Source organism: Anser brachyrhynchus (assembly GCF_964034855.1).
Source record: "Anser brachyrhynchus genome assembly, chromosome: 3".
NCBI classification, from domain to species: Eukaryota; Metazoa; Chordata; class Aves; order Anseriformes; family Anatidae; genus Anser; species Anser brachyrhynchus.
In genome coordinates, this window is record NC_137696.1 from 39,860,269 (window position 1) to 39,882,014 (window position 21,746).

Consider the following 21,746-nt stretch of genomic DNA (forward strand, 5'->3'; position numbering starts at 1 on the left):
TTAAAAGCAAACGTGCACTAACCATTACTAGTGATCCTGCAATCGTTTTCTACCATTTCAGTTAAAAATGAAGATAAACAATGTAGCATTTTTATCAAACATTTCAAAGCGCTTTACAGAAGAGGTCAAAATAATAAGCCCTTTTGATTAATCAAGAAACGGAGGAAGAGCAAGAAACTGAGGAAGAGAAAGAAAACCCATGATTTTCGCAGTATTCCCAGGTAGGTAACACAGGCAGTACATGCAGCTGCTGTGGGGCAAGAAGGGACAAGGAAGAGGCAGGTACCTATGATCTTTACAGCCCAGTGCAACATTAAAAATTGGATAGCGTGTCCTTAGGCTGTGGAGGAAAGAAGCAGCATGTGCAGTACCTCTTTCCCCCTCCCCATCTCAGGATGGAAACCAGGAAAAAATGCTCTGTACTTGCATTTTAGAGGTATAGTCTAGTCTTGTGTGGCCTGACTTTGTTGAAGGTTACACTAGCTTTTCCAAAAAAGTCAGTTTACTTCCTTTTTTTTTTTTTTACTCCCACCTCTAAAAAATAAAAAAAAAAAAAAATCCAAATTCTTAATGTTGCATGTACAAACACTATTTACCGTTAACATACCTGTATGCTTGAACTTGTAGTAATGTTAATTTCAAGTGAGTGGCAGATGACTGCATTAGTTCTGCAGAGCAATTAAAAGGGAAGGCCCCTGTTTTGCTGAATAGCACATTCTGATTTTTATTCAGATAACACAGACTGGATTTATATTGTTGTATTAGAAATAAGACATACAGTTTTGGCTAGAGTTTTTACGGGCCTTTCCATCCAATCCAAAGAGCCACTGATTTGGTATAAGCGTTCATTATGAAAAAAAAAAGGAATAAATCTGAAGTTGGATGACCAGATAATTGGGAGCTATTCCATTCATTTTTTATTTTAAAGGCATTAAGGTAAAGATAGTACCATACGTATCTTTAACTGTATTCCTGGTAAATATCTGAATTTCACTGGCACAAATTGACTGCACTCGATATATACTATTCTGTTCTAAGTTCTCATTACCTTAGCTATTGAACTTTAGCTCTGATTCAGAAACAAACAAACAAACAAACAAACAACAAAAAAAAAAATGTGTGCAAAGGCAACTGTTTTCAAGTCTTTGTCCGACAAAGCTGAAGGGAAGTTTTGTCAGAGTAAGAAATTCAGGATTTGACCCTCTGAGTAGATTTTATTTTCAAAGCAGGTTCCCAGAAGCCACACAGAAAAATGAAACAAAGCTAAAATTGGGACAAGGTCAACTGGATATAGAAGTGACTGTAACAAACCTAAAATAGTTCTGTTATTTTTGCTTCAACTAAAGTTCACAGATTTTTTATTAAGAATCTAACCCAGATATTTAGACAGCAATCAGACAGAACAACTTTTTAATGGTTGCCCAGCGGGAAGGTTATATTCATAAAATAGTGTTAACTTCATACTTGGATGCTGACAAATTACAGTTATTGCTTTAAATATTCAAAGACAGCAGTATCCCTATACAAAAAGTATAGCATATTATAGAAAATTGGAGAAATCTTTTGCGCATATTTTGTAATTATTCATTGCTTGAATAAAAATATACGTTATACACATGTCTAAACACAGAGAAACACATTCATTTTATCAGGATAAGGCACAATTCTTTTCCGCTTAAAGGGCTTTAAAACCAGTGTGCGTAGGAGAAGGATCAGGTCTTATTTAAACATGCTAGAAATGCAGACTGCATATTTTCAAAACAGAAATGCATGATTACAAATCAATGGATACATCTTAATTGAAAATGGCAGTCTTTTTACTTTAGACACTCTTTTTCTAAAGCAAAGTTCTTGTATCACAGATGGAGCATATAGTTGCATACTCAAGGTCTCCTCATATGGGATCTGCCACTACCACCACCACCCCTCTCCAAAAAACAAACAGAAAACCTCTCAGAAACATTAGGAGTCAGATAACGTAAGTCACAGAAGTACTCAACTTAGAATTCCCTCTGTTGCTAAGAATATTTATGTTGTTATTATAAAAAATGATTTTGTGTTGCTAAGAATTTCTATTACTGTTAGAGGTTTCTCTGAAAAGGTGTCTGCGATTCAGAATTCCTTTCATGTCAATTCACTTCATTAATTTGGATCTATTCTAGATTTTCCTGCTGGTGTGAATATTCAAAGAATATTCTGTCATTCTGACTCATTTTTTTGCGATGCTTTTATAGTCATTTCATTGGTTCAACACGCAGATATTATTCTCCTTTATATACATTTACGTAAATATTAAGCAAGTATATAAAATACAAATATAAGATATTGAAAAGATAGGACTCTCTATGCTTATAATGAAGGCTGTTGTCCACTATTCTGAAAGATGACACATGAGAATTCGTATGACATGGAAAATACAGAGGTTTTAAATAGCAATACAGCTAAAATGCGAAACTCAGCCAAGGGCAGCAATACCCCTTCTAAACTGCTTTTAATCGTCACAAACTACTAAATCCTTTAGCAACAGAATGAAGTCTAACTGGCAGCTGAGGAAAAGTGCACCTGATTTTTAGAGATAAACACGTATTACTCTCAGTGTCATAAAAAGGTATGCTAGACCTAACCTTCAGCCTGGATAGAGAACGTCATGGTACAAAGGGAAATAGTTTCGTTCTTTGTCATTAGCAGGCTGGCTAAGCTAGGAACTAGCTCTAAGACTTCCTTAAAAATAGCAGTAAAAAAAAAAAAAAAGTAATTTACTAGCATTCTAATCACAAAAATGCCACAGTAATATGCATATTTTGTGAACAGTCTTAACACCTTCTAAAAGACAGGTCATACAAAGAGAAAGAGTAGCCTCAGTGGGACTACTCTCATAGTTAAAATCATGGACCTGTAAAATATGTTAACAAATTATGGTCTTTATCATATAATTAGTGAGAGTTCTTGATCCTCCTTACTTAATATCCCAGTAATGTCCAGAGGTGCGGAAGAAGAGATGGGCTATTTTCTCCATTTTACAGAGGGTAAACTTGGGTGCAAGAAGACTGAGAGTCCTGTTGAAGGCCAGGTGGGGAATCCTTGGAAAAGCCCCGAATGCTTAAGTTCCATCTGAGTGCTTTAACCTCACATATGTAATTTTTATCAGGCTTTTAGTTTCACTGGAAAAGCTATTGAAATGCTAATTCAAAATAATGTCAGCTGACTGAAGGATAATCTTGAGAGAAGATGATTTTACTGCTTTCCACCTTAAAAGAGCATGGGTATATTAAACAATTAGAACTGTTAACAAAGGTAAGCTAAAAGCTAAACATAATAAGAACTGTTTTCAGCATTTCAAAAGAACTAAATACATCAGCAGCTTCAAAATCCTTTTGAACAAATGCACCCAGAAACAACTAACTAGCAAACAAAGCTATTATGAAGATGACAGTGTGGTCAGTGAACTTTCAGCGTGTCAACTCTGTAAAATGTAGGCCTCTAGAAAGATTTCTCACATTTCATCAAGTAGAAAAGTGGTAGGTTTAACAACAGATACTGAGGACAGGGTATGATGATCTGTTGCTTTTTACAAGGTTTGATAGATGAGAATTGCCTTAAAAAAAAGAAGTATATTCCTTATGTATTGTTGAAAGAATTTGGTTTTCCTTAAATGTTAAAGGATCAAGACCAATAAAATGATCAGAATCTGACACCAATGAGATAATCCTATCACATTACTTTACATTCAGCTGAACTTCTATTCTGCTTATGCAATCTAGAAACAGCTTAAAAGCCTTCCATATCATGGAACAGTTATTCTATATGCTATCATATATCACAACTTACAGGTAATGAAGCTGATTTTATTGGACAGATAGATTAGCCTAGTCTAATAGTGCTGCTCAAGTATTACATGAAAATGACCATGTCCTTTGAAAAATAAAAGAAATAAAAGTCCTTTTTTTTTTTTTTTTTTTTTTTTTTTTTTTGGGGGGGTACTGGTTGGATGTAACTATGCACAAGAAGGTTTATAGTGGAAAAACTACTTCAACCTCAGTAACATGAAAAGTTATAAAAAACAGGTAGGTAAAGATGTCTCATAATCTTTGGCGAATTTCAGAGCAGAATTAATGTAGCTTCAGTGAACATACTGTGGGGCTGATCCTTTCTCACAGCTTTCAGAAGGACTATTATTTCTTCAATAAGAAGTCTTCACTGTTTATGTAGGACTGTACAATGCTGGATCAGAATTTCAGTTATTAAAAAGTATAAAGAATCAAGGTGGTCTTTCAAAGATGATAAACACTGCTGTGTCTAAAAAAAAATACTATAAATTGCACTAAAAAAGTTGGTTTTCTAGGCTTGGATTCATGAAAGTGATTAAGCACATGCTTAAAGTTTACTTTCCTGAACAAGAGGCCTTTAAGAATTAATATGGGCCTCTGGAGATGGGATACAGGATATTCTGAAGGATGTTAGACACCCAAATAAAACAGGGCAGAAGCTATGAACAGATCTCCAACATTCTCTTTTGTAATGCCAGACCCACGAACAGAGTTACAACAGCAAAGGCTAAGCAAGAGCTGCAGCTAGGCTGGGTTTCAGCTCATGACAAGTAAGACCTTGTATTTTTGTTTTTCATTTTTCACTGGTTGTGAATCTGCACAGGATTTCGGTTTTGTTTGGATTGTTTCAGCACTTCAATTTTATAGTATCTTTCTTCATAATTGCGTACTTAAATAAGAGTTACAGATTCTATTCATTTGATTTCTGGACATATTTATTTATTTATTTATTTATTTATCGATGTATTCCTTAAACTGGAAAGATATTGTGTACACTTATATCATTAGAACAGATCTGTTCAACATATTCTTTCATTACAAATGGATCTGTGGATCCATTGCAAAATTTTAAAGACAATCACTGCAATAGAAGCTCTTGTTGGCTTTTCTCTCTGTCTCTCATTTTTTTTTCCTTTTGAGTTCCTACTTCTTTAGAGATCCTTTTTTATGATGTTATGATTCTCTTGAAACCTTTGTAGGGTTGGGATATGTTGATATGAAATAAAAACAAAATACAACGTTGATGTAAAATATGACATACTGGTAAAAAATGCAAACTATGGACAACTACTTCAGATTCCAACAGTTACAAAATAGAAATGTAGCAATAAATGAGGAAAAAAAAAAAAGAGAAGAAGGAAAAATAATTAAGATTAGAGAGCAAACAAGCTGATAAAATAGGTTTAAAAAAGACAATCCTTCTTCTCACTGGCATATATAGATCTAACTTAAATAAGCTCAGCAGTCACTTTACTGGACATAAACATTTAATTCACCATGACAAACACAACTGGGTTTTCTGCTTGAGAGTTATCTAGAACAGATATGAAGTCCTTCTAAATTATGCACTATGGGGATGTATTCAACACACTTTTAAATTCACTTAAGGGTCACAAATAATTTGGACAAATACCATTATTAGATATTTAAACTATGAGCTGATTCGCTTACTTGAGCGAGCATGATAAATCACAAATATTCATGTTACTTGATTAGATGAGCATGCAAGCAGTTTTTAATATCTGATATCTAAAATCAATGTTCTAAAAGTCTAGTTCTATGATCTCAAGCCTGCATTTTTTAAAATCAGCAAACAATAATGTTACTAAATTTCAATTGCCAAATATGCACAGAAAATATGTACTGATATGCTAGGTCTTTTTATTTATTTATTTGTTTATTTATTTATTTATTTATTTTACCATGCTGATGGAGTATTTGTGGACTATTTCCACAATATCCTGCCAAGCTTTCAGTCATTACATAATGCATATTTTTGCATGATCACTGTATTAGGCTCAAGCTCAAAGTTATTTATGAGGAAAAACAACAAGGAAACAAAAAAGAAAATTGGAACACACAACATACAAACAACTCGATGAATTTTGTATGATACTTTGAAAAACAGAAAACAAACTAAATTGTTTAGAGTGATCCTACATTTTCATGAATCTGCAAATACATTAAGGGCAGAGAAATTCAGGAAAAGCAAAAGTTGCTAGAAGTGTTGAATAACCAACAATCTGAACTATGTAATTCTTGTTAAATATGTGCACATTTCTGGGGGATGTAAGGACTGACCTGAACAAAAAAAATATATATAGAGAGGGAAATCTGTGACTTGTTTTTTTTTTTAATGAAAAAATTGTCATTTCTGGAAGACTTTGTATCATTGCTTTGCTATGTAAAAAATTATTTTTCTTTCACTGTAAAACTGTTAAAGAGTGAAGAGATATATACAATGTGTGTGAGACTTAGAGACTTCCTAAGCACTCAGAGCACCTAAATTAGACTCCACATTTGACTGTAGTACCACTGTTTCATGCCTGGCTTCAGCTGATCTAAAACTGCTGTCACAGAAAGGAGCAGTCCTGTCTTTCCGATCTCCTTCCCAATCAAAACTTCTCATTCCTGCCCTCTCCCTTGCATGAGCTCTACTGACTTGTGTACCCATACGGAAATCAGGTTGTCCCACTGATGTTGCTGAAAACTAGTAATTGAAAACTAGTATTTTTTTTTTTTTCCCCCAAGGTTAACTTTAAATTGATTTAACATGGTAATTGAAAAGAAGCAGCAGAATGTGAGGAAAGCTGGTCCATGCCTCTCAGCAACAGGTTGTTTTAGGTCAGCTTAAATTCATCATGAAACTGAAACTTCAGCAAGATGCCTAAAAAGATTATATGAATAGCCAGCCAGTCTTTGGTTTCTCACTTTAATAAAAAATGCTGATAATAACAAATTTCTTAGCCAGCTCTGACTTGGGCTTTTATTCATTGTTCTTGCCTGATAATGTTTAATGTCAAAGAATATATAGATGTATTTGAACTGTAGTTTCTTTTACATCTGTTGAACATAAGTTCCAGAGTCATATTTACCTCTTACTTCCTCTTCTGTTTTCCCTATTTTTCCCATCTTACCATATTGCTGCACATTATATCATCAGTAGATATTACTGTCAAGACTTACATTGCTATATCTATATACTATTTGTATCAGAACACTGAATAGAAAAAGAGATTCTACTTATGATGTTCCCAATAAAGCCTCTTAAAAACCTCCTCGTATTCAGGCTCAGACATAATTTTCCATTCTTATCCAGCATATTTTTCCCAGACAACAAACAACACCATTTTCTTCAATGTGACACAGACCTGTAATATCATTCAAGCATCTCCAGAGCTGTGCAGTAGTGCTGTGCCTAAATCTGGCAATTTTTTTCTTCATAGTGTCTCTGTAATATGCTGGTTCTCTTTATCTTGTCTTTACCTGTTACATCTCAAAGCCATTTTTTTTTCCTTTTTTCTTTTTTTCCTTTTTCTTTCCCTTTTTTTTTTTTTTTCCCCTCTAAGCTTGACTAATGGAATCAGATCCATTCAAAACTCCACTGCAAAGATGGTTTCCTCATTCTTGTCTTCGACAGATTTATCCCTTCCTGTGCACTAACACATGGGCTCCCTGTTCTTCATTGCCTGCGGTGCAGGGTCCCGCTCTTCCCATTCAGACTTCCTCCCACTTGTTTGTCCCACTCATCTCTTCAGATCAGTTTTAAGATCTTCGCTTCATTTCCTGTCATGTTAATATCTATCACACACCCATTAACATTTTGGAATATGCCTTTTTAAGCCTGCTTCTTACATTGCACAGAGTTTTGAAAGCCTTCCCTGTGAACAAATGCAAAGTTACCATGTTAGCCTCCTGTAACCACTTCCTTAAAATTTCCATGTGTAAAATTTCCTGCAAATCTTTTGAGAACAGTTAGACTCTAGACTGCTGCCAGTCCATCATACTGATCAAACTGGTTTTACTATTTCTTTGTAGTTCCCTATGCGTAACCCCAGTACTACAAGATATTTGCTGTATGTACCCTTAAATTTAAAGGTTTTGGAAAAAAGGCTTTTTCTTTTTTCTTTTCTTTTCTTTTCTTTTCTTTTCTTTTCTTTTCTTTTCTTTTCTTTTCTTTTCTTTTCTTTCCTTTCCTTTCCTTTCCTTTCCTTTCCTTTCCTTTCCTTTCCTTTCCTTTCCTTTCCTTTCCTTTCCTTTCCTTTCCTTTCCTTTCCTTTCCTTTCCTTTCCTTTCCTTTCCTTTCCTTTCCTTTCCTTTCCTTTCCTTTCCTTTCCTTTCCTTTCCTTTCCTTTCCTTTCCTTTCCTTTCCTTTCCATTTCCTTTCCATTTCCTTTCCATTTCCTTTTCCCTTCACTTTTCCTTTTCCCTTCACTTTTCCTTTCACTTTTCTTTCACTTTTTTTCCCCCTTCCCTTCCCTTCCCTTCCCTTCCCTTCCCTTCCCTTCCCTTCCCTTCCCTTCCCTTCCCTTCCCTTCCCTTCCCTTCCCTTCCCTTCCCTTCCCTTCCCTTCCCTTCCCTTCCCTTCCCTTCCCTTCCCTTCCCTTCCCTTCCCTTCCCTTCCCTTCCCTTCCCTTCCCTTCCCTTCCTTCCCTTCCCTTCCCTTCCCTTCCCTTCCCTTCCCTTCCCTCTTTTTCTCCCTTTATCTTTTTATCTTTTTTTCTTCGTCTTTTAGTTTTTTTTTTTTTTACTTGGTACTGTACTTAGTGCAGTGAAGTCTTAGACAGAGTTCATGGGTGAGAAAGTAAGAGGAATATATTATGACAAATGAATAATAGTAATTTATGAGTATAAAAATAAGTTACCATAACCGAAACCAAATTCTGTTTTTATTGCTTTAGTATTAAATGTGGGACCAGACAAATTTTAGTGCTTTTCAATTTTAAAATCTCCTTATACCTTTAATAAACATATTACAACAATACTACAATTCTGGAAAAGGTTCTGTACTTGAATGTCGTGAACAATGGAGAATACACATTGGGGTAAGTCACTGGCTGGCATGTGAAGATATTTCCTTTTACTTCTCTTGATACAGCCCTTGGTGACCGAAAATGGTCATGAATGGAAGTGAAAGTCGCTGCTGGTATTATTATGGTGGGAATTCTATTCATTTTTCAGATTTATACTAAGGATAGGTTCAGTTATCTAATTACCTAAGAGCAAAAAATACAATTTTAAATTTTAAGTGGATACTTGGATAGAGAAGAAACACCAGTTTTCCAGACTGGATTCATTTTTCCTTCCGTCATGCCCCACCCTGAAACATACCCTTTAATGCATGTAGTCCTCCGGGTGCGTACAAGCATCAGGCTGATTCTTTGCATGGAGGTCCTCAACCACCATTGTCTAGGAGAAGCTAGACACAGCAGGAGCAGCAGCAGTCTAACAGGATGTTCCTTCCGACACCATCAGAAAGAGTTGCTGTGTGATTTAAACATTTGGGCAGTCTTGTCACTATGCATAGAATGAAGTATGAAATAATCTGTGTTTATTTGTCTACAGCTCTTCTGTTTCTTTAGTTCAGGTAAAAAATTGTGACTGCTCCTCAGAGAAAGCAAAAATAATGACTGGAAAAGATGCAGACATCCCATATCTTCATGGAATCATAGAAACGTTACGGTTGGAAAAGACCTCCAAGATCATCTGTTCCAACCATCACCCTACCACCAATGTCACCCACTAAACCATGTCCCTAAGCGCCAGGTCCAACCTTTCCTTAAACACCCCCAGGAACGGTGACGCCACCACCACCCTGGACAGCCCGTTCCAATGCCTGACTGCTCCTTCTGAGAAGAAATGCCTCCTATTTCCAACCTAAACCTCCCCTGGTGCAACTTGAGGCCATTCCCTCTAGTCCTATCACTAGTTACCTGTGAGAAGAGGCCGACCCCCAGCTCCCCAAGCCTTCCTTTCAGGTAGTTGTAGAGAGCAATAAGGTCTCCCCTGAGCCTCCTCTTCTCCAGACTAAACAACCCCAGTTCCCTCAGCCGCTCCTCACAGGACTTGTGTCCCAGGCCCTTCACCAGCTTCGTAGCCCTTCTCTGGGCACGCTCCGGGGCCTCCATGTCCTTCTTGTACTGAGGGGCCCAAAGCTGATCATAGTCCTCAAGGTGCGGCCTCACCAGAGCAGAGTAGAGGGGGATGGTCACCTCCCTGCTCCTTCTGGCTACACTATTCCTGATACAAGCCAGGATGCTGTTGGCCTTCTTGGCCACCTGGGCACACTGCCAGCTCATGTTCAGACAAGCATCAATCAGCACCCCCAGATCTTCATTAGCCTCATTTTAGCAGAATAAAAATTTGCTGAGATTGAAGAGTAGATGAGATAGATCCACTACCACATTTGTATTACTCATAGAGTTGGACCTGATTATGTCTTCTGGCATCAAAATCTAGTGATCCATGGAGACAGCCCTCATCCAAGGTAATCAGCCTTTTTAAGGGCCTTCTACTTTTCAGTGTCCTCTTCAATGCTAACATAGAGATAGAGACACATCGCTTCAGGGAGCCTGCTCAGAGCTCCCTCAGGGCTTCAGTCCTTTCATTCCGGGTAGGCCAGGTGCAGCCTATGACCCAGAGACTTTTTGATGAAGCAGTCAACACCTACAACTTTAAATATTTGTTGAGGGGAAGCTTGGGGGAGTAATTTAACAGGTGTATTTGTGCCTGCAGAAACTTAGGGGCATGTTGATAATCTGTGCCAGGACTTGTGCTGCTTGCTAATATCCTTGCCAAAAGTCATGGAGCTCAGATGTACACTGAGTATATTTGTCATTAGGGTTGGTATTCATCAAATGTAACCTCGGTATCTTGTATTACTAAATGTTTTGATGTGAGTTGTTTTATTTTTTCCAGAGATAACCCTGGATTTATCTTTAAAGCACTCAACGTCCAACCCCCCTCTTCTGTTTTCCCTTTGCTTAGCACCCAGCTCTCTGTGTTGAGTGTGATGGGTGACCTTTTTAAAGAAAGACATCATCAGAAAAAGTTTCCTGACAGCGTCCATGCTCTTATGCTTTGGAGGTAAGGGATTTTTTACCACCTAAAATACCATAAAAGTTTTGTATTCATACTGCTGTAACACGATGTTTGCAACTTAAAGGGCTGGCCTCTAAATGAGTCTCTGGCATATGAGTTTTTATGTATTAGGGTCTGTAAAGGGGATACCACTTGCGAAGATTTACAGTGTTTCAGGACTGTGTGCCAGATGGTAAAAGCCATATGAGTTGCAGAGTCCTTAGAGATTTTTTTTTTTAGTTTGTTTTTGTTTATCATAGAGAATATGCTTCTGGGTTCATAAAGTTTCAGCATGTTCTGTCTACTGCGTCATGGAGAAAAATATTAACTCTATCCTGAATCCAGGCCACCAGGAGCTATAAAAATAGTATTTAAAGGAGGAGGTAGGCAGGCTATTTCCTGGGAGAAAAAAATAGTTGTTTTAAAATACATTCTTGCTATGTTGATGCTAAAATTAATAGGTTGTTATTACTGTTATTCTCTGAAATGATCTATTCAGAAAATAAAACAAGTTTCTTTGAAACAAATATATTTAAATACTCTGTTTACCCTGTTTGCCTGGAAATGCAGTATTGTTTTTACCACAAAAAATTACTCGTACTCGGGTCTGAGCATACATTCAAATATCGTTCCACGTACATTCAAAAAAATCCCAGAGTGGCTTCCCCAGTCAGAAAGACAAATAATTGGAGATATTCAGAAAGCCATTGCAATTTGAGTCACAGGCCAGGCAAGTCGATGTAATTCATGGCGCACACTGGGCTTTAATGAGATTCCTCAGCGTACCCTGCAAGGGAGTAAGGCCCACTGTATACGGTCTGCAGGAGGGTGATAAACCACTGATTTTTAGTACAGCAGATCTCCTGCAATAAAAAAGACACGCCATCAAATTATCTAACTGGACTGTAGAATTTCCATTTTCTTCAAAGACTGCCAACTGCTATGCTTGTAGAAATTCTTTCCAATGCGGAGACTGTGGTTTGAGATGAAGGCACAGGCCAAACAAGAGTCCTGTAGAGATACAGGACGGAGGACACCCTGAAGGCAGCAAGGCCCAGCAGGGTCCAGCCCTCCCTGGGACCACTGGCCGGCGATGGGAGGGCTTAATCAATTTGTACATCGCTTCCATCCTGCAATCTGGGAGCTTTTCCTTATCTGGATGGTTTCAACCACCGCCGCTCACGCCCCGGCGCCGGCTGGGGTCAGCCAGAAAATGGCGACTCGGCCCCGGTGGCGCCGCCAGGTGGCGCCCGCGCGCGCCCCCGTCGCCAGCTGCCAGCGGCCGGGGCACGCGGCGGCCGGCGGCGCGCGGGTGGCGTCCCCCTGGCAACTGCGCGGGGCTGGCGGGGCGGAGGCGGGCGCCGCCGCCATGTTTTCCTGTTTATTGTACCTCAAATAGCTGACCTTGGGAGAGGCACGGCCCCGCTCCGAGCTGCGGCTCGCACAGCCCGGCTCAATGTTATCAGCGGTTTGTTTTGCTGGGTTGGGAGGCTGGGAGCCACGGGCCCAGGCCTCTGCCAAGTTCGGGATTTTTCCACCAGCTACGTTGGTTTGTTTCCAGTCGCTTTTCATAGCGGAGTCTCCTGACACACGGGTTAGGCCCTGGGTTTAAAGTTTATATCCTCAGGGGTTCCTCTGAGAGCACAGTGCTGTGAAAGCGATCAGGGCTGGCCACTAACAACACCCAGAATGCTACAAGTTTATATGAAAATGAAGTAATCTTAGGTTCAGCATGAATATCAAAATCCCCACTTTGTGCCTTGGGTCTGAGTCACTTCAGCTAGGCTACAGCTACCATTGACATACAGGCTATGGACACGATCCAGGAAAACAAGATATTTTGAGACAGGTGAAGGGCACCTCGAGTTTGTGTTGTACACTGGTAAAATGACCTATTTTTACTGAAACCTGCAATTCCTGGGTGAACCACGCTGTGATAAATAGGGGTAAAATGTGGCTTGCTTGAGTATTAATAGTAAGCTGTGTATGGCTTTGTGTGAATGAGAGTTCAGTGCTGCTTGTGGGGGTGTTGAGTCTAATCCCAGCTATAGACAAAATTGACAGCACATCTACATGATACTCATGACAGATGAACTGCACAAATGTTTTACATTAGTAAATTCAAAGTGTAAATTGATAGCTGCTATTCTGTTGTAGATGAGGCTGAAGTTTTAGGGTGCTGTTGGCTATTAAGTAGATCAAACTCAACAAAAGTCTCCTTTGCTTCTTTACTTCTAAAACTTGGGAAATGAACTAACTTCCAGTTTACTTGCTATTTAAAAAGTCAATGGTAGGTGTCACCTACCAGCGAAAATACTTTATTTTAATCTATTTCATTTTATTCCTTGACAGGGTTCTGGGCACAGCCTACAACAAAGCCTGGCATGCTGACGGCATTTTGTACAGTTCACCAAAGCACCAAAGAGCAAAAGCCTTGTGAACAGCACCAGAAGCAACCATGTCTTGTACTAGTTTTCCTCAGGTTTCCTGATACATCCTAGTTCCCCTCTTTAAGTCTACAGTAAAGCATTGAAGCCTTCTCATCACTCTCTCAACTACTTCAGTGACTTTGTTGTTGTTGTTTATTTTGTGTGATACACCAACTCTTGTTTTTAGGCACCTGGACCAAAGGCAGTTCAATGGCCTTGAGTACTTATGCTAAGAATGCAGTGATCCCCATTATTTTACCTCTTGGAGAAAAAATTGCACCACCTCTTATATAGAACCAGTTTGCTGACTTAAATGCTCCATTTTACATACTTAAGTGATTTTTTTTTCTCTCTCTCTTTTTTTTTTTTTTTGTTCTTTGAAAATAAAGATTTTATCAGCGAAAACCAACTATTCCACAAACATTAATTGTTGTGGAAAGCACCTAGGCAACTCAGTCAGGTACTACCTAAGAAAGTGCCTAAGAGCTTTGAAAGTGCTACATAGAGGAGGAGCTCCACACCTGCCTATTGCAGTTTATCTGCATTTATCTTGAAATTAAAAGATGCATTTAAAATTAATTGGGAGGCTGTGAACCATTCTTGGCAGAACTGAAAAAGAAGAATGATACCGACACAATAAAATAAAAATACTAAAGTTAATGGGAACAATACAGAGCAAAAGCTTTGCAGAGGAGCAGTGCCACGCTTGTGGGGCCAGGAGAAATTGCTAGCTATACTGCTTTAAACTTTTTTCAGGATCACCTGAAGTAAATGTAAAGATTTGTACAAATACTCCATGATTTTGGTCAAGAATTGGCAAATACGGGATTTATCAGAGAACAAAAGTCAGAATTGTAATTGAACAAGAAAATGGGAAGAAAACTATCCTGTTATAATACTGTATTTTGAAACACAAAGAGAAAGGCCTAGAGAAGTCAGAGATAGTAGTCCAGAAATTTACCTTCAAGGTAAATTAGGTCTCCAAGACAGTTCATATGTGGGATAGTTATGTATATGAATGAATCATCACAAAGTAGCCCTTTACAGCTGAGCAAGCAGGTGTATCCTGTATTTCCAAAAGGGAACAGATCCATAAACTGAGAATCAGTGCAAATCTTACCAAACAAATGAGATTTTTTTTCCTTTTTTTTTTTTTTTGTTTGGTGGAAAAAAACTTAGGAGCTATTTTTCAGAAGTTTATACAGCTGATAGTTTAGTTGGCTAAAAGGAGGTTTTGGCTTAAAGGTGTAAGGTAAATATTTGCAAGGATCAAAGAGGTGGGAGATGAGGGTAGTTAAGAGGTAGGTACTCAGCAGGTTTTAAATCTGCGAGTGGGCTATTATCCAAGCAGGTATGTGTCAATGTTTTTGTCTACCATACAACTAATGCTCCACCAATAAACAAAAATATATGTTCACTTATGCTTTGGACAAAATGAATAAAACACCCACAGAGACCAAAATTTAGAAGTTCATGTTTTCCTGGTCTGCTTTCTCCTCTAGACTTCAAGAAGTGCTAGCCTTATGTCTTGCCACACCTTTCTGCAATGACAAAAAAGCTTTGAGCTTCATTTGGAGGTATTCAGGTTAGCCACAAGGCTAGAGGTTAAGAAATTCTTCGCTTATGTGAAGATGAGCTCTCAGTCAGATCATTCTCATTCAACTAGCTACTGCACCTGGAGGTTTGTCTTAAGAGCAAGTAGAAGGAACTGTACGAGAGGGCTTTTATTAGCCTTGTTTGCGAAGAGGACTTTCAGACCTGAGTTGCCTCCCTGCAGCCCTAACAGCGCTTGTCTCCCAAAAAGGGATGGGATTCTGTCCTGTCCTGTCCCGTGTCACCCACACTGCTGTTTTGGCAAGCTGCATATTTCTCAGGTTGCCATGTTGCCTTCTTTAAAAATGTATTTGAACTGCCTTTCTCTGTGAGTTGTATCAGGATAGGTTCCACTGCGGAGACAGTAAACTAGCTCTTAGGTATTGTAATACCTCTGTTTTTGACATCCAAGTGCTTCAGAGTTTCTGGCCGCAGCTGTTCTGCAGGATTGCTTTCTTCTCCATGCCTTTTCAGGGAACAGCAACAGCAGGCTGCTCCCTAAGAGCAGGCAGATCTGGAGCTGCCAGTGAAGGAAGTCAAGGCAGTAAGGCAAGATCATGACCAGTGAGATGCACTATTAGGCACAAACGTGCACAAAACACAGACGCCTCTTGGGCAACAATCAAGAACAAGGGCCAAAGATTGAATGCTTCTCAAGGCAAGTAGTGGAGGTCTTCCGAGAGGCCTCGCAGCTCTTTCCCCACAGCCTAACCCAGAGTGACACCACTGCACCATATGATAGCTGGCCTTGAGTACAGGCAGCCAAGCGTCTAGCAATTTGGGCTGGATTGATTTTTTAGAAAACCTGGGTACCTTCAGGGCCTGACAGACTTCAGCCATCATCTCTCCTTTCCTAAATATAGGAAAAAAAAATAACTGCAAGTAAGATTTTTATGCTGTTCCTCCATGTTTTCTTTATATGCAGCAAAGAGAAAGAATTGCAACTTGTCTCTGGCACGAAAGAGGAAGAAAACATGACACTCTCATTATGTCTGGAAAAGCCTCAGAGGACCTTCAGCCTGAAACCTCGACAGTTCACTCACAATGATGTTGCAATGACCACCTCAGCTTCCTGCCTGAACTAAATCCTTCATCTGGATCCCCATGTTTTATTGAGTCAATGTGCTGCTTTTTGTCCTCTCTTTCAGGGTCTTTTAAGAGTTCCTAGGTCTTTTGTCTGTCATTGTATCAGCTTTCTTCTCTTCACAAACATTTTGCATTTGTCATCCTCTGATATAAATGTCTCTGTGCTTCACTCTGTGCTGCTCTGTGTTTGTTTGTGGAGAGCCTCCCCTGAAATGAATTGGAGAGCCACTCATGCTCTCCTTCTTCAGATCTTCTGCCTAAAGATTCTTCCTAAGGAAGGTGGATTTAGATAATCAGTCAATTACACTAATGATGGCTAACCTGAGGGTTAGGTAGGAAGTTAGGAAGAGCTTTTTTTTTTTTTTTAATTGTAATATTTAAAATATAGTTTTGTATTAACATGTCTTTCTAAAATGGTATATACTTTATGTTACCTTTTTTTTTTTTTGCCACCCCCTTAGTCTGTTTCTTAATTTCTATTGACATTTTAGGTACAGTCTTCATTTGATTTGGCCTTAAAAACATTTTTCTTAACTAAATGAAAGAGGTGCTTAAGAACATCTTAATTATGACTCTGATTTAGAAAAGCTAACAATCATTTTTGTGTTTTTAAGTGTGTGAGTACTCTACTAACATGCTTAAAATTAAGCATGTCCTGAACAGCTTTGCTGAACTGAAACCAAAATTTCTGATGCTACTTTCAATATAATTTTTGCCAGTATGATTTTTTTCCTTTTTCTTAATGTTAAAAAAAAAAAGAAAAAAGATTCTTTCTCTGCCAGAGATTTTAAAAATAAGAGCATTTGATTCATCAGATTAGGCTATGGGTCATTTTTTTTAGCACTTTCATGGAAATTTTAATTCTCATTTGCCCTTATTTAAGCATTATCACTAACTTGTCATGAGGAAGAAGAAAGGTCCAAATCACTAACAAAGATGGCAATATTCAGCAAGTTCTGTAAAATGTTATCAGGTCCATTCAATGCACTTCTGTTACTTAAGAACCCCCAGCAGCCTGGTGTTTCTCGAACTAGGCATACCAGAGGAGTTGTGTTTGGAACTGGACCAACTCAAATACTCCTAATGCATGGAAGAGAAGTCACTAAGAGAGTGTCATCAGTTAGTGTGCAGAATTGTTTTAAGCAGAGTTTTGAAGGAGCAGCCTTGGAAAATATGTTGCTTTCTGAGAATGCAGTTTTGTAACATTAATAATTGCTCTGAATGGTAAATGACAGGAAATGAATTGGACTCAAATCCTTCACGTCTTCAGAGGCCACATAACTGAGACAGAGATTACATTTGGGTTTTGCAGAGATGATTAATCAATCATGTAGTTAGCTATAGCTGGTGCTTGTCCCAGGTGTTCAAAGCAGTACATAGCTTTTTTGACTGCTCAGAATATTAAAAAAAAAATCAGAGGTAAATGGTTGTTTCTGGATTATCTGAAGAAATTGTTTGATAGCAGTCCACAGTTGTTTTGAAACAATTTGAGATGTATTCCATAAAGCACATTAGAACTGCTGCTTATCTCCCAGGATCAAATGGATAAGCAGAAGGTTTTTGTACAGACATTTGGACAGGTACTGGAGAAAATGAAATAGAACCTTATTTGTAAATACAAACTCTGTATCCGAGTCCACCATCCTGTTAAGTTTAAGTGAAGTATTTCTGGGCATTATGATCTATTATAGATGTGATTTATTTTGCACAGGAACTGGATGAGCACTGTAGAGGAAATAGAATCTATAATAAACGCCTCCCAGACATTCTGCATCCATCAGTAGGATATACATGAAATTACAAGGGACGAAACAGTTAGGACAAAGGCGTTGTCAAGAAGGTATACTGCTGGGAGCATGGCACTGCTGCTTTCTAAAGAAGGGGTGTAATGAAGAAATATATTGACCAGCTGTTACCAGACAGAAAGGTTCAGGAAGAGAAAAGTGTGCTGAAATTAAAACTGATGGCTTTGCAGTTACTGGGGAGGAAAATGATTATGCTTTTTATTGGCCTGAAGGGGGTGTAAATGAAAATGTTACAGTAGAATGTGAATCTTTTAATACAGATGAAGAGCTGAGAATAAGCAAATGTCAAATCCCCTCCTAACAAGCTACCTTCAGCCACAGGGCAAATACAAAAATCTTCAAAACTGATCTATAAATATTCAGGAGGAACCACATTAGGCATATGTGGTTTTGTTTTTCGTGAATCTATTACAATGAACAGTGGTTAAATATGTATGTGTATATTTATAAATGCATGCATATATAAAAATAACTTCTGATTTAGAAAGACTTTTAAATATGTGCTTAAACAAAGCGTGTATTTTAGTCGCATTAAACTTAGACCCATGTTCAAATCCTTTCCTGATCTGGGACCCTAGGCAGTTACTTTTGTTTTCTGAGCATTTTGACGTTACTTGAAACTGGCTCTCCCAAAGGCAGTTGCCATTTTGCAACACAAAGTCAATATGATATGTTACGGAAGAGTATTTTCTCATGAAGGCTTTCCTATTGTTGCCATTTTCTTTCTTTCATCTGAAATAAAAATAACTCATGCTGAAAATACAGCCTATGTATACTGGCAATTAAAAAACAAATCAGGAAATCACTGTGCTATATTAAATCATACGTGCCTAGTTATGATTTAACGTGCTGGAGAATGAAAACAAATTCCACCCTCCACTATCACTTTTGTGATAGTGATAACAGCGATTTATTTATTAAGATTGATCGGTATATATATTTAATGTCTTCAGTTTTTTTTCAGATAATGTCTCCAGATTTTACTTCCTGTAAAGGATTATTTTAGCTGAAGTGTCAAACGCTGCTTTTGTAAACACTAGGCATCTCATTCAGAATAATATTTTTTTTTTCCATGCTTATACCATTCATGTATGCATCCAAAGATTCCTGTGGTGAGTGAAATTATTGGGATCCCTGCTAACAAATATATACAGTTCCTGTTTACAGCAATGTTCCAGGTAAGTTAAAATGAGAAATCTTGGAGAGCAGCCAGCTTTGCTTTTTCAGATGCAAGCATGGTGTCTTGCAATTGGCTATGCTCCTTCGGTAAAAAGGCAGCAAGAGGAGACATTAAAAACAGCGAGAAGTTGAGAGAAAGAGCATGTGGTGACCTAACGTAGCACACCAGGTGCAAATTCCGCTTTTGGTTTATACTGAAGCAACCATGCTGAAGTCACTACTGCTGGAATTAAGCCTTGCTTATCCAGATGATCAATAAACAAAAAGTAATTGATGCTATAGAACCTCAAAGTGGAGGAAATCACCAGAAAACGCTGATGTGGGCTATTCAGACCAGTTTCTTGGCTGTTCACATCAAAACAAGTTAATTCACTTGTTTTTTTACAGAACTGTTTCAACTGTTGCTTCCCTCTCTAAGCAGTGAGATTATGTAAAATATTTTCTATGAATAAGTACAGAGTCATGAGGCTGGGATCCAAAGAACCATTATAAATGTAGTCTTGTCGATGAAGCCTGTCAGGGGGAATTACTACTGGAAAGGATGGTGCTTATTATTAATACTAACCTCTGAGGGGATATTGAAAAAGGCCTAAGTGTAGATGGCAAATTCATATGACTGCAATACAATATGGCAGCAGAAAAAGGACATTGTAACTTGATGCTGCTCACAGAGAAGCTGTATCAGAGAGGAAGGAGAGAGCTGCGGAAAAGCGCCAATGCAAACAGTACCTGGAATTCCATTTTTAGCTTGCTGGCCAGGATGAATTGCTGGGTAGGGGTCATGCATGGAGCAGCAAAGTATCTGGGAAATATTTAAGAGAAGACTGAAGTCTTAGAACGTGTTGTTTTGCTGAGAATGGCTGAAGAGAAACATACTTCAAAAGTAAAGATTGAAATGCAAAAGAAATGCAGGGATAACGATTGAACAACATATGAAGGGTCTCAATGCAAGGACAACAAGAAGAGCCTGGCCTCAGGGCACCTCAGTGGCTTTGGTGACTTAACATCCGTTTTTCTCAGCCTTTAACATCTAGAGTAGCTGCTAAAAATGATCTGACTGCAGAAACTATCTCAGGTCAGTTGTGGAACATGAAATTAGTCTGGTCAAACTATTAGAAATACAGACTGCTGAGGATATGGCTTCAGGCATAGGGTGATTGTAGCAGGAGCCATTGGAGCCTGTCTCAGTGAAGCTGGCGAGGCAGCCTGAGCTCGCACACCAGTGAAGCCCCTCGTTCTTTGGGTGGTATCGCTCGAGATGGACAGGGCCAACTTGCTGCGCAGGCAGAGCAGGCAGTAGCCAGCAGTAGCAGAGCCAGCAGCGTTGCCTATGCCAAAGGGCACAAGGGTTGTTTGTAAGAGGAGTGCATGCTGCATAAACAGCAAATTCCTGCCTCCTCCTCCTCCGCTCTGCTGCCAAGGAAGGGGGTGAGAGTTTGCCAAATGAAAGCAGTACTAATCACTTTTTCACAGATACCTGAAGAAAGCTCCACTGGTCCATCTTGTCTTCACCCTCATCTACCAGGACCTCTCCAGATCTACCCAGCCCCACCATCCTGCCCCACTGCCCATTAACTGGTGTTAAGCCTTTCACTTGGCTGGTGTGCTGAGTTGCTTCGGTCTTCTCCGATGACCAGCTTCCTTACAACAACTTCCCCAACACCTTTTACTTCTCCCTGTACATTCAGTCGCTTCGTGGCATTTTATTTTACCACCCGAAAGGCAGATTAGTCACATGAGATTAATTTTTACTGCCCTGAAGGGACATCCTAGTTTGTTATAGCTGAATTTGTATAGTAACTTTCACCTGGTAAAAGTGGGCCCAGGCTAGGTCTGTGCGAGCCAACAGTACAGCTCAGGGGAAGTGAGTTTGTAGACCAAAATGGTATTGAGTGCCTCATAGGCATGCTTCATGCATTTGCAGGCTTTTTTACTCAAATCTCTTCTGATACACTCTGGAAGTTAAATACCCAGTAGCAATTGAAGTGCAACATGCCTGCACCTTCTGGTTTAGTTCTGTTTGGAAGGAAATCTGTTCGTGCATTTTGAAGTGGCTCCACAACACAACCCAAAGCACAGAAAGTGGGGGTGATTTGAATTAAAACTCTGATGTGGATGCACCCTCAGGCATCTATGTTTTCAAAATATTCTTAAGAGCCTCTTCTAGGAGATTTGGTTTTAAAAATTCTTTGGAAGGAACAAATTGTATCTGCCAGTTTGCTTTTATCTACCATTGTATTAATTCTTTCAGAGAATTTTAATAGGATAAAGAGGCACATTTACTATTACAGAAGCTGAATTGTTTAGTTCTTATCATTTTATATTAATCTGTGGTGCTTTGCAGCACTCTATTCAATTATTGTTCTCAGTTGTTTTTCTTTGCACTGAAATAAGAAGACCATAAACAGAGCCCACAAACACACTTATAATAATATTTACTGTGTAAAGCATCTCATTTCAGTCTATCAAATGAATAGAGTTTGTTTTATGAGTGGAATTTGAAAGATCACTGCCAGCTTTTTTTGCCTTTTTTTGCCATCTGAATGTTTGTACCAGTTCGAACAGAGAGCACCTCACAGAATAGATGGTGAATAAAATCTTCCCATTCAAAGAGACCAGGAGATTGGGTACGAGATCAGATACCACATCTGGGAGATGTCTGTTTATCTTAGCAGCTTTTCTGAGTCTAAGTGTAATTGCCATGGTTCAGCAGGACAACAGAAAGTGTAACCACAGAAAAGAGTGGG

At 38.7% G+C, this 21,746-nt stretch overlaps 2 long non-coding RNA genes across 3 annotated transcripts in view; one reads left to right on the top strand and one right to left on the bottom strand.

Annotated features, from left to right (window-relative positions):
* The first annotated feature begins 29 nt into the window (after positions 1-29).
* On the top strand, positions 30-16,183 carry LOC308191513. 2 transcript variants are annotated; one of them, XR_013948085.1, is made up of 4 exons: positions 30-221; positions 1,863-1,978; positions 10,746-10,913; positions 13,260-16,183. It is a non-coding gene; the product is annotated as an uncharacterized lncRNA (long non-coding RNA). The 2 variants fall into 2 exon arrangements; XR_013948086.1 differs by lacking the exons at positions 30-221; positions 1,863-1,978 and adding an exon at positions 10,339-10,669.
* Positions 2,058-21,746, bottom strand: part of LOC308191516 — a 26,087-nt gene continuing 6,398 nt past the window's right edge. Inside the window, exons 2-3 of the long non-coding RNA XR_013948090.1 lie at positions 9,159-9,311; positions 2,058-5,117 (exon numbers count right to left, since the gene is read on the bottom strand). This is a non-coding gene — a long non-coding RNA (uncharacterized lncRNA). The remainder of the gene's footprint in view (positions 5,118-9,158; positions 9,312-21,746) is intronic.